Source organism: Armigeres subalbatus, chromosome 3 (assembly GCF_024139115.2).
Source record: "Armigeres subalbatus isolate Guangzhou_Male chromosome 3, GZ_Asu_2, whole genome shotgun sequence".
NCBI classification, from domain to species: domain Eukaryota; kingdom Metazoa; phylum Arthropoda; class Insecta; order Diptera; family Culicidae; genus Armigeres; species Armigeres subalbatus.
In genome coordinates, this window is record NC_085141.1 from 355,631,750 (window position 1) to 355,641,811 (window position 10,062).

The 10,062-nt window shown below is 45.2% G+C and overlaps 1 long non-coding RNA gene across 1 annotated transcript; it reads right to left on the minus strand.

The window, feature by feature from the left end:
- Positions 1-2,099: 2,099 nt before the first annotated feature.
- On the minus strand, positions 2,100-3,568 carry LOC134223278 (uncharacterized). The gene is made up of 4 exons (XR_009982506.1): positions 3,291-3,568; positions 2,998-3,227; positions 2,417-2,862; positions 2,100-2,354 (listed from the first exon to the last, which is right to left on the minus strand). It is a non-coding gene; the product is annotated as an uncharacterized LOC134223278 (long non-coding RNA).
- Positions 3,569-10,062: the final 6,494 nt, after the last annotated feature.

A 10,062-nucleotide genomic window follows, 5' to 3' on the forward strand; every position in this document is an offset into this window, starting at 1 on the left:
CAGGAGTAGTTGATTTAATTCATTATTTTATGATGTTTTTCGTAGTTTTTAATGAGTAAATGTGAAACAGTTCAAAAGTAGAATCCTTCATGCTCCTGTGTCGATGACAAATGTTTTATTTACATTCGATTCCTATTTTCTAATGACTTTTTCATATACTAAGGTGCTTAAGTGTACGGATTTCGATGCCCCACGGTAGAGGCATCTTCTTCGTACCGATCCTCAGGATTGGTCGTTGTCTCAGTTTCAACGATTGCTTCAGGATTGATTGGACGCTGCAATATATTGCCCGCTTTCTTAATCAAAGTAGCTTTAGATATCTTGAAGGAAATCGTTTCTGATCAATTGCTTTACGGCAGAATTATTCAAAAAAGCAAAAACATCGTGCAGAACTCACGGCAGAGCAGTTCTACTGCAGCCTGAACAGGTTCGAGAGCTTAAATTATTTCCCCAACCGCCAAAAAATCGCCAATGAAGTTTAATTCGATTTAAAGCTTCAACTTATAGATCCGTTTGAGCATAGATAACATACTATTTCAGTGTGCTTTGGGGTCAGCCATTTATTCAAATTCAGAACAGACATGTTTTTGCAGCAAATCGTGTTTTACGTTTTTCTGAGAAACACTACTATGGCTTAGTGATGAACTCTTGTAATAGGAAAAATCACTTTAATAAAGATAAAAAAACTGCTAAGGCACGTACCTTTTTAACAATTTCATTTATTGCGAGAAAATTCTTGACGATGTCAGCAATGTTCATTGAAGAAGAAGTCATTGGCAGTTTGACAGATGGCAAAGAGAATGAAGCAACATGTATGATTAATGTCGATGATGATCGATTTTTGCTGTAGGTGAATTTCGTCGATGATGCTTACGTAGGAAAGGTTTATCCATGCGCACATTCCATTGTTGTATTTTTTGCACGATGACTCTTTACTGCTTGTAACCTAATATCTCTCCCATCTATGCTGGATTTCCTATTTATATGGGACAGATATGCGATTACATGCAGTTTAGCTGATATATGTAGGTGCAAATGCTGGGTAAAGCGTACCATTGGTACTTCGCGTACCTGAAGGAATAAAATAGACCCCATCTTGCGGTCCTTAGCCTCTTCCCCAGCAACTCCTATTCTAACCTCCCGTGGTGCTGGCCGGGATACGAGCAACCTTAGGGAAGATCGGGTAACCAACCCCGGTGGGAACTATGGTCGTATGCTGACAGGGAAGGGGGGGTTTGCTCCTCTCCGGAGGTGCAAATCTTATTGAGCGTCTGTTCTCCATGTCAGGATCGGCTCACAACAGCGTCTGTTCTCCATGTTAGGGGCGGCTGATCATCGTCCGAGTGTCAGCGAGGGACTCTAAGTGAAACTGTGCACCATGGTCCACCGGAAATAAGGAGGAATGGTCCTCCGGAAATTTAGGGGGTTTGGTGTCAGGCCCTGCAAGCCAGCCTTTAAAAATCATAAGCAACGAACAATCAACAAGAGAGTACGGACCGGAACCATCGGCGAAGACCACTGCGACGAAAAGGGACTAGCGATTGGAAACTCGGTTCGTGGAACTGCAAATCTCTCAACTTCATCGGGAGCACACGCATACTCGCCGATGTGCTCAAGGACCGTGGATTCGGCATCGTAGCGCTGCAGGAGGTTTGTTGGAAGGGATCAATGGTGCGAACGATTAGAGGTAATCATACCATCTACCAGAGCTGCGGCAACACTTACGAGCTGGGAACAGCTTTCATACACACAAAAAAAAATCGTTGGTAAAATTAAAAGAAACGTTGGTAAAATTGAGAGAATCAGTTAGTGATTTTCAGTAGAAAGTATAAGATTGTTAAAACTACAATTGGGAAAATGTCACTTCAGCAAGAACTTTGACAAGAGCCGATCTTTCAGAATAACATTTTTCTCTTAGAACTAAGTGTGTATTTTCTTTTCAAAACAACATTTTTCTCTTAAAACTAAATGTGTATTTTACATTGAAATCAACTGTCATACTTTCGAAACAACAAGCGTTGTGAATTGTATATTTCAATCAAAATAAATGTCAACAAATATATTAATAACAAAAATCAGTATTTATTTTTTCTTCCCGATTACTGTGTGAAGAACAGTGCCATTATTATTCCTGATACTATAGTATACCGCACCGCCTTTTCCATTATTGTGCTGGTGGTTTTTCAGTCCGTCTATATTGCGGTTGTGATTCCACTGTTATCCCGGTGGTCGCGCATGACATATTCCGCAGGTGGGGTGTCGGCTTGATCCCGTTCGTTGCTTAACAATATCGATCAGTTCCAGTGCTATCATCGGTAGAACATCGGCAACGTTTTGGTTTATTCGATCTGTTCCTAGGAAAAAAGGATTAAAAAAATTAAAATGGATTCGAGCCGTGCACACTATGTAAACATACCAAACACTCATCTTTTTCCGTTGTTCAGCTTAAACACCGGCTCTAACTTTTATTTCGACGAAACTGGAATCTTGGCACCTCCGAATACCTTCATCGCTCTCCGTCAGTACATTAAAACTTGACAACGCAGTTTTAAGCTTCGGTTCAACTTCTTTGGAAGGTTTGACTGCCGCTACCACTCGCTCCATAGTAGCTGCACTGCCCTATACCAAACCGGGTACTGACCGAAATAGTTTCGTTTCGTTATTTTGATTCATGGTGCTCCGTCGTCGTAGGATAGCAGTGCCTCCAAATTGTAATAGATTTTACGCACACTCAAAACACCATTTGTAATGGAGCCCAGAGCCTAATTCGCCACCTTCAACACCGTTCGAAGTCATCGTTCTGCTTCCTCTTCCACTAGCAAAATCATGTTTTTTTTAACTGCAGTTCGGATTAATCTCCACCTGAAAGGAAATGAGCAAATAGAATCGATTATATGAAGAATGCTTTGTGGACTCTGTGCTACCACATAGCGGATTGCGTTTCGTAAACATGAACGGAAGAGTAATAGAGATATCATATGCATTCAGAAATCTTACCTTAACAAATAAGAAATCTCTGGTGATCCCGAACCGACAGATTCATACCGTACAAGGTAAGCGATTCCTTCTGTGCGGCCAAGTAAAAACACTGATATTTAGCTCCTTGCAGCAGGCTCTTGATGCGAAGCTTGGTGAATTCGTTTCATTTACATGGTCGGCGTGGTGCTTTTAGTGACATTCGCTGATGTGGCTTTCTCGTCATCGATCCGAAATTATGGAAACTTGTTCTGTAATTGTAAATTAACAAATGATATTCATTTCATAACTATTATAATATAACCTAGCCTTACCGATTAATAAAGTTCCTTTCTTGCGGAAATACCACCAGTCAAACGCCACCACCATCCGAAAACATAACGGAAAGTCTTTCAACTTCAATCAGACCAAGGATCTTTTCGGTTTTCAAAACTTTTTCTTTTTTCTTGGCGCGCCGGATACGACTATTTTGCATGCGCCAGGATTTTTTAACGTAGCCGGAGGAACTACACTCACTAATTTACCGGTACGACCGGTAATAAATAAAGGATTTTTGCTGCAGCAACGGCAGCAACAGAAGATGCACGATAGAAAACAACACCGGGGTAAATTTTGTAAAAAAGCGCGGAGAAGATTTTCTTAAATTTGACAGTTGGATCAGTTGCCAAATGGATTTCATTTCTAGCCAGTGTTGCCAAACTTCAAGCAAATTTTAAATCATTTTGAAATTTTTTGATCTCTTAGTTTAAAAATATTCACTTTCGAAATAACAATATTTTGTTTGAAAACAAGCTTTCAATTTAAAAGTTTTATTCTCACATTGAATATTTCGCTACTTAAGATTACCAAAACTGGCACACTTTTGAAATGAGAGCGCATTGTTGTCAAAAACACAATTTTTTTTTTCTCTGTGTAGTGATGGGCGATATGCAAAGGCGCGTGATCGGGTGGTGGCCGATCAATGAAAGAATGTGCAAGTTGAGGATCAAAGGCCGGTTCTTCAACTTCAGCATAATCAACGTCCATAGCCCACACTCCGGAAGCACTGACGATGATAAGGACGCATTCTACGCGCAGCTGGAACGTGAGTACGACAGCTGCCCAAGCCACGACGTCAAAATCATCATAGGAGATTTGAACGCTCAGGTTGGCCAAGAGGAGGAGTTTAGACCGACTATTGGAAAGTTCAGCGCTCACCGGCTGACGAACGAAAACGGCCTACGACTAATTGATTTCGCCGCCTCCAAGAATATGGCCATTCGCAGCACCTACTTCCAACACAGCCTCCCGTATCGGTACACCTGGAGATCACCACTGCAGACAGAATCACAAATCGACCACGTTCTGATTGATGGACGGCACTTCTCCGACATTATCGACGTCAGGACATATCGTGGCGCTAACATCGACTCTGACCACTATCTGGTGATGGTTAAACTGCGCCCAAAACTATCCGTCATCAACAATGTTCGGTACCGACGACCGCCGCGGTACGACCTAGAGCGACTGAAGCAACCTGATGTCGCCACTGCATACGCGCAGCATCTCGAGGCAGCGTTGCCGGAAGAGGGTGAGCTCGATGGGGCCCCTCTTGAGGACTGCTGGAATACAGTCAAAGCAGCCATTAACGACGCAGCGGAGAACAACGTCGGGTATATGGGTCGAAGTCGACGGAACGATTGGTTCGACGAAGAGTGCAGACAGATTCTGGAGGAGAAGGACGCAGCGCGGGCGGTCGCGCTGCAGCAAGGTACCCGGCAGAACGTGGAACGTTATAGACGGAAGCGGAGACAGCAGACCCGCCTTTTTCAGGAGAAGAAACGCCGCCTGGAAGAAGCGGAGTGCGAGGAGATGGAACAGCTGTGCCGTTCTCAAGAAACACGCAAGTTCTATCAGAAGCTCAACGCATCCCGCAAAGGCTTCGTGCCGCGAGCCGAAATGTGCCGGGATAAGGATGGGAGCATCTTGACGGACGAACGTGTGGTGATCGAAAGGTGGAAGCGGCACTACGAGGAACATCTGAATGGCGCTGAGAGTACAGGCAGTGAAAGTCCAGGCAGCGGAGGAGATGACTACGTCAGTTCAGCGGACGATGGAAGCCAACCAGCCCCCACCTTGAGGGAAGTTAAGGATGCCATTCAACAGCTAAAGACCAACAAAGCCGCTGGTAAGGATGGTATCGGAGCTGAGCTCATCAAGATGGGCCCGGAAAAGCTGGCCACTTGCCTGCACAAACTGATAGTCAGAATCTGGGAAACCGAACAGCTACCGGAGGAGTGGAAGGAAGGGGTTATATGCCCCATCTACAAGAAAGGCGACAAACTGGAGTGTGAGAACTTTCGAGCGATCACCATCCTTAATGCCGCCTACAAAGTGATATCCCAGATCATCTTCCGTCGTCTGTCACCATTAGTGAACGAGTTCGTGGGAAGTTATCAAGCCGGCTTCGTTGACGGCCGCTCGACAACGGACCAGATCTTTACTGTACGGCAAATCCTTCAAAATGCCGTGAATACCAGGTCCCAACGCACCATCTGTTTGTTGATTTCAAGGCGGCATACGACAGTATAGACCGCGTAGAGCTATGGAAAATTATGGACGAGAACAGCTTCCTGGGAAGCTTACCAGACTGATCAAAGCAACGGTGGATGGTGTGCAAAACTGTGTGAAGATTTCGGGCGAACACTCCAGTTCGTTCGAATCGCGCCGGGGACTAAGACAAGGTGATGGACTTTCGTGCCTGTTGTTCAACATTGCGCTAGAAGGTGTTATGCGGAGAGCCGGGTGTAACAGCCGGGGTACGATTTTCAACAGATCCAGTGAATTTATTTGTTTCGCGGATGACATGGACATTGTCGGCCGAACATTTGCAAAGGTGGCAGAACTGTACACCCGCCTGAAACGTGAAGCAACAAAAGTTGGACTGGTGGTGAATGCGTCAAAGACAAAGTACATGCTTGTGGGCGGAACCGAGCGCGACAGGGCCCGCCTGGGAAGCAGTGTTACGATAGACGGGGATACCTTCGAGGTGGTCGAGGAATTCGTCTACCTCGGATCCTTGCTAACGGCTGACAACAACGTTAGTCGTGAAATACGAAGGCGCATCATCTGTGGAAGTCGGGCCTACTACGGGCTCCAGAAGAAACTGCGGTCGAAAAGATTCGCCACCGCACCAAATGTGTCATGTACAAGACGCTCATAAGACCGGTTGTCCTCTACGGACATGAAACATGGACAATGCTCGAGGAGGACTTGCAAGCACTCGGAGTATTCGAGAGACGGGTGCTTAGGACCATCTTTGGCGGTGTGCAAGAAGACGGTGTGTGGCGGCGAAGAATGAACCATGAGCTCGCCCAACTCTACGGCGAACCCAGTATCCAGAAGGTAGCTAAAGCCGGAAGGGTACGATGGGCAGGACATGTTGCAAGAATGCCGGACAGCAACCCTGCAAAGATGGTGTTCGCTTCCGATCCGGCAGGTACGAGACGGCGTGGAGCGCAGCGAGCGAGATGGGCAGACCAGGTGCAGAACGACTTGGCGAGCGTGGGGCGTATCCGAGGATGGAGAGATGTGGCCTCGAACCGTGCATTGTGGCGTCAAATTGTTGATTCAGTGTTATCTGTTTAGATGTTAACTAAATAAATGAAATGAATGAATGTAGGTGCAAACTATTCGAGATTTTTGATTCTGACAGCAAAATTGAAATACCGTCTCTAAAACCGGTATTTTCCATATCCAAAATTGGCCGGTAATACCGGTATTACCGGTTTCGGTACTACCGGTTAGACCACCCTAATTGCAACTCAGCTTGGGAACATATAATACTCCATCCATTTTTGCTTTCAGTCGTTTTCCGTTGACCAACATATCAACTCGTACATTCCCTGCCATATTTGTTTTCATGGTTTCACCACTTTTCGCTACAGCAATACGGACAGTTTCTGGCAGCTTGTACATTTCTTCAAAATATGATTCTGAGTTCAACATATGATTTGGTGCACCGGAGTCCACGTACCACTCAATTCGCTTACATTCTCCAGAGCTTCCGACAATCAATGCTTCTTCATCACAAGTCTCCAAAATGCAATATCTTCTTCAATACCTACATTTGCTTTGCCTCTGGTTTCAAATCTCTGTCGTCGATTGTTTGGTCTATAAACTTGATTACGATTCCTCTCATCCGTTGACTTTTCTTTACAGTTGTTGATTCGTCCCTGTAGTATATTGTATATTCGTCCCTGTAGTATATCGGCGATCGTCATCGCCCGGGTGGTATCTCTTCTAGCACAAAGAAGTTTCAGATCGATCAACTGGCATCGGCTCTCATAGCTCGGTAGGTAAAACGGATCCCTCCATGACAACTTCCGAAGTGCAAATCGCAGGAACCGACGTTGGACCGATTCGATACGTTCGGCGCCATTGTTGTACGCTGGGCTCCAAACTGCAGAGCAGTACTCTAGGGTAGAACGCACAAGAGAACAGTAGATGACTTTCAAGCAATAAATGTCGGAAAAGTGCGAATGTAATGGTTCCATGATAACGAGTTCGAACAGCTTAGAAACGGCGCTTAATGACGTGATTCCTCGGTAATTGTCTACGTTGCGTTTGCTACCTTTCTTGTGCACCAGAAACATGTGAGCGATTTTCCAGCAAAAAGGAAATTTTTCACTAGATAGTGACAAATAAAAAATACGATGAAGCAAATAATAAATTTGTTTTTTGAGGAAAGCAAACGGAATACCGTCTGGTCCTGGATTATAGGTCGACTTGAGTTTTGTTGCGGCCCTAGAAATAGCTTCAACGTCGACATCTAACACGCCTAATGTTTGGTTGCTTAATGGAACGTTGCTAGCTGCGAGTCTAACTTGGTCAGCACTAATACGCTCATCGCTGAAGACACTGGCAAATTTTTCAGCGAATAGCCCCCAGAGCTCCGATGGGGTAGACGCTGTTTCATCGTTGTACTGCATTGAAGATAGCAGACCAGATTCTTTGCGCTGTTTATTGATGTAACTCCAAAAAGATTTCGGCCGCTGCTTGAACTTACGCTCAATACTGTGCTGGTAACGCAAAAAGTTCTGACGACTGACACGCTGGTATTCATGGTTAAGCCTCACGTACTGATCTCGCAATGGTGTTGTCCGATACTTGGTAAATTGCCTCAAAGCAGCTCTCTTAATTGTTTTCAGTTTTCGTAATCCGCTTGTCTACCAGGAAGGTCACGAAATGTTATTCAGAACTCTCTTTGAAACGTGCCTATCGTCCCTATCGATGACGTACATCATGACATGTGAGAAGGCTAGAGCAGCTTCATCCACATCATGCGTATTGAGAACGTTTCCCCAATCGATACTCGATAATACATAAGTAATACTTAAATGGTCGGCTTTCTTAAAATCGTATGACACGGGCGCAGTACGTTCGATGAAGTCGTGTACATGACTGTATTCGATGCTGATAAGTAGAGGAGGGTGATGAGCAGCATTTTTGACCAGTGCGCAAGGTGCTGGCAAGATGAGCGGTGCGGTGTCCTGTCTGCTTACAAAGCATAGGTCCAAAGTGTGACCGTTTTCATTCACAATGCCGTTAATTTGGCTAAGAACGGCTGAGCTGCAGATATCAAAAGGCTGACAGCGCCAGCATGCAGGATCGAATGTTCTGGATCAGGGTAAAGGAAACCGCTGTGGGACTGCTTCCAAGAGACACCAGTCAGGTTGAAATCGCCCAGGACAAGCACTTCGCCAGTCGGAGTGACCGTTTCTAAGACGGCGAAGACTGACTGGCAGTGAGTATCGATGAGTTGTATGTCACGGACCAGATCAGGAGGGATATACAACGAGCACAGGAACACGCTAAAATGAACTACTCAAAATTGAGTCGAATCCGACTCATTTTCATTAAAAACGGGACAACTCAAAATTTGAGTAAAAGATACTACTTCAATAAAATGATGATTTCGCGAAAGTTAAGCTTGGCCTTCCATCAATTTTAATACGACAGATGCGAATCAAGTTTATCTATCTATCTAAGTGCATTTTACGACAAACAGACTCCTAGTTTAAGTGCAATCATCATTTTATTGAAGTAGTATCTTTTACTCAAATTTTGAGTTGTCCCGTTTTTAATGAAAATGAGTCGGATTCGACTCAATTTTGAGTAGTTCATTTTTAGCGTGAATAGTCTTCGCTCACCTATCTCGATTGATACCCAGACTTGTTCAAGACTCCTGCAAGAATCACTTTCAACTGGTTTTGCTTTGATTCCGGAACTCACGGCAATCAAGACACCGTCACCAGTAGACTTCCTGCTGTTGCGTTATGACTAAACATTTGGCTGGAAAGTTTTCTGGAGTCGAGCCATGTCTCTGTTATTACTATAACGTCAAAGCAGGAACTTGAAATAGCGAGGCGGTGGTTGTCGATGCTTGTGTTCAGACCACCTACGTTTTGATAGTAGATGGTAATGTCTGTTGCTTTCTCATCGCGATGCAGTGGTACACTGGAATTTGAGATACTCTTAGGCGAAGCAATAGTTGGTCGCTGATCATACTTGCCAAACATTGGAGGTCGGAAGGCCACGTCTCCCAGCTCATACGCAGGGCCGGGACGGCTGCTGGTCGCTGGTAGGGATGGCTCGACTGCGATGAGTGGAATAGGGGCTTCCTCACGGCCGGTGTTAAGTGTGCGTCCCGGTGGAGAACTGAATGAATAATCAGCCGGAGCTGGACGTTGCGTTTGGCTTGGTGCGAGTCGATAGCTTGGGTTAGATCTCGGTGACAAACTAGCAGAGCTTGAGAATGGATCGTTGATGCTAAGGACGAAAAACGGATCAGAGAGCGGATTGTTCCGTGGTGTTGTGTACTTGCCTGTAGATGGAGTTCGGAAGACCTATTCGAAGGACGAAGGACCGGGACGGATGTTGGGCGCTGGCAGGAGGGGCTCGACTGCGTTGAGAGGGATTGAGGCTTCCTCAGAGCTAGCGGCAAGATTGCGTCCCGATGTTCGGCTTGTAATTTTCAAGTGACTAGACAAACTGCTGAAAGGGAAAGACGGATGAGAGAACGGATCGCTCTGTGATGCCGTATAC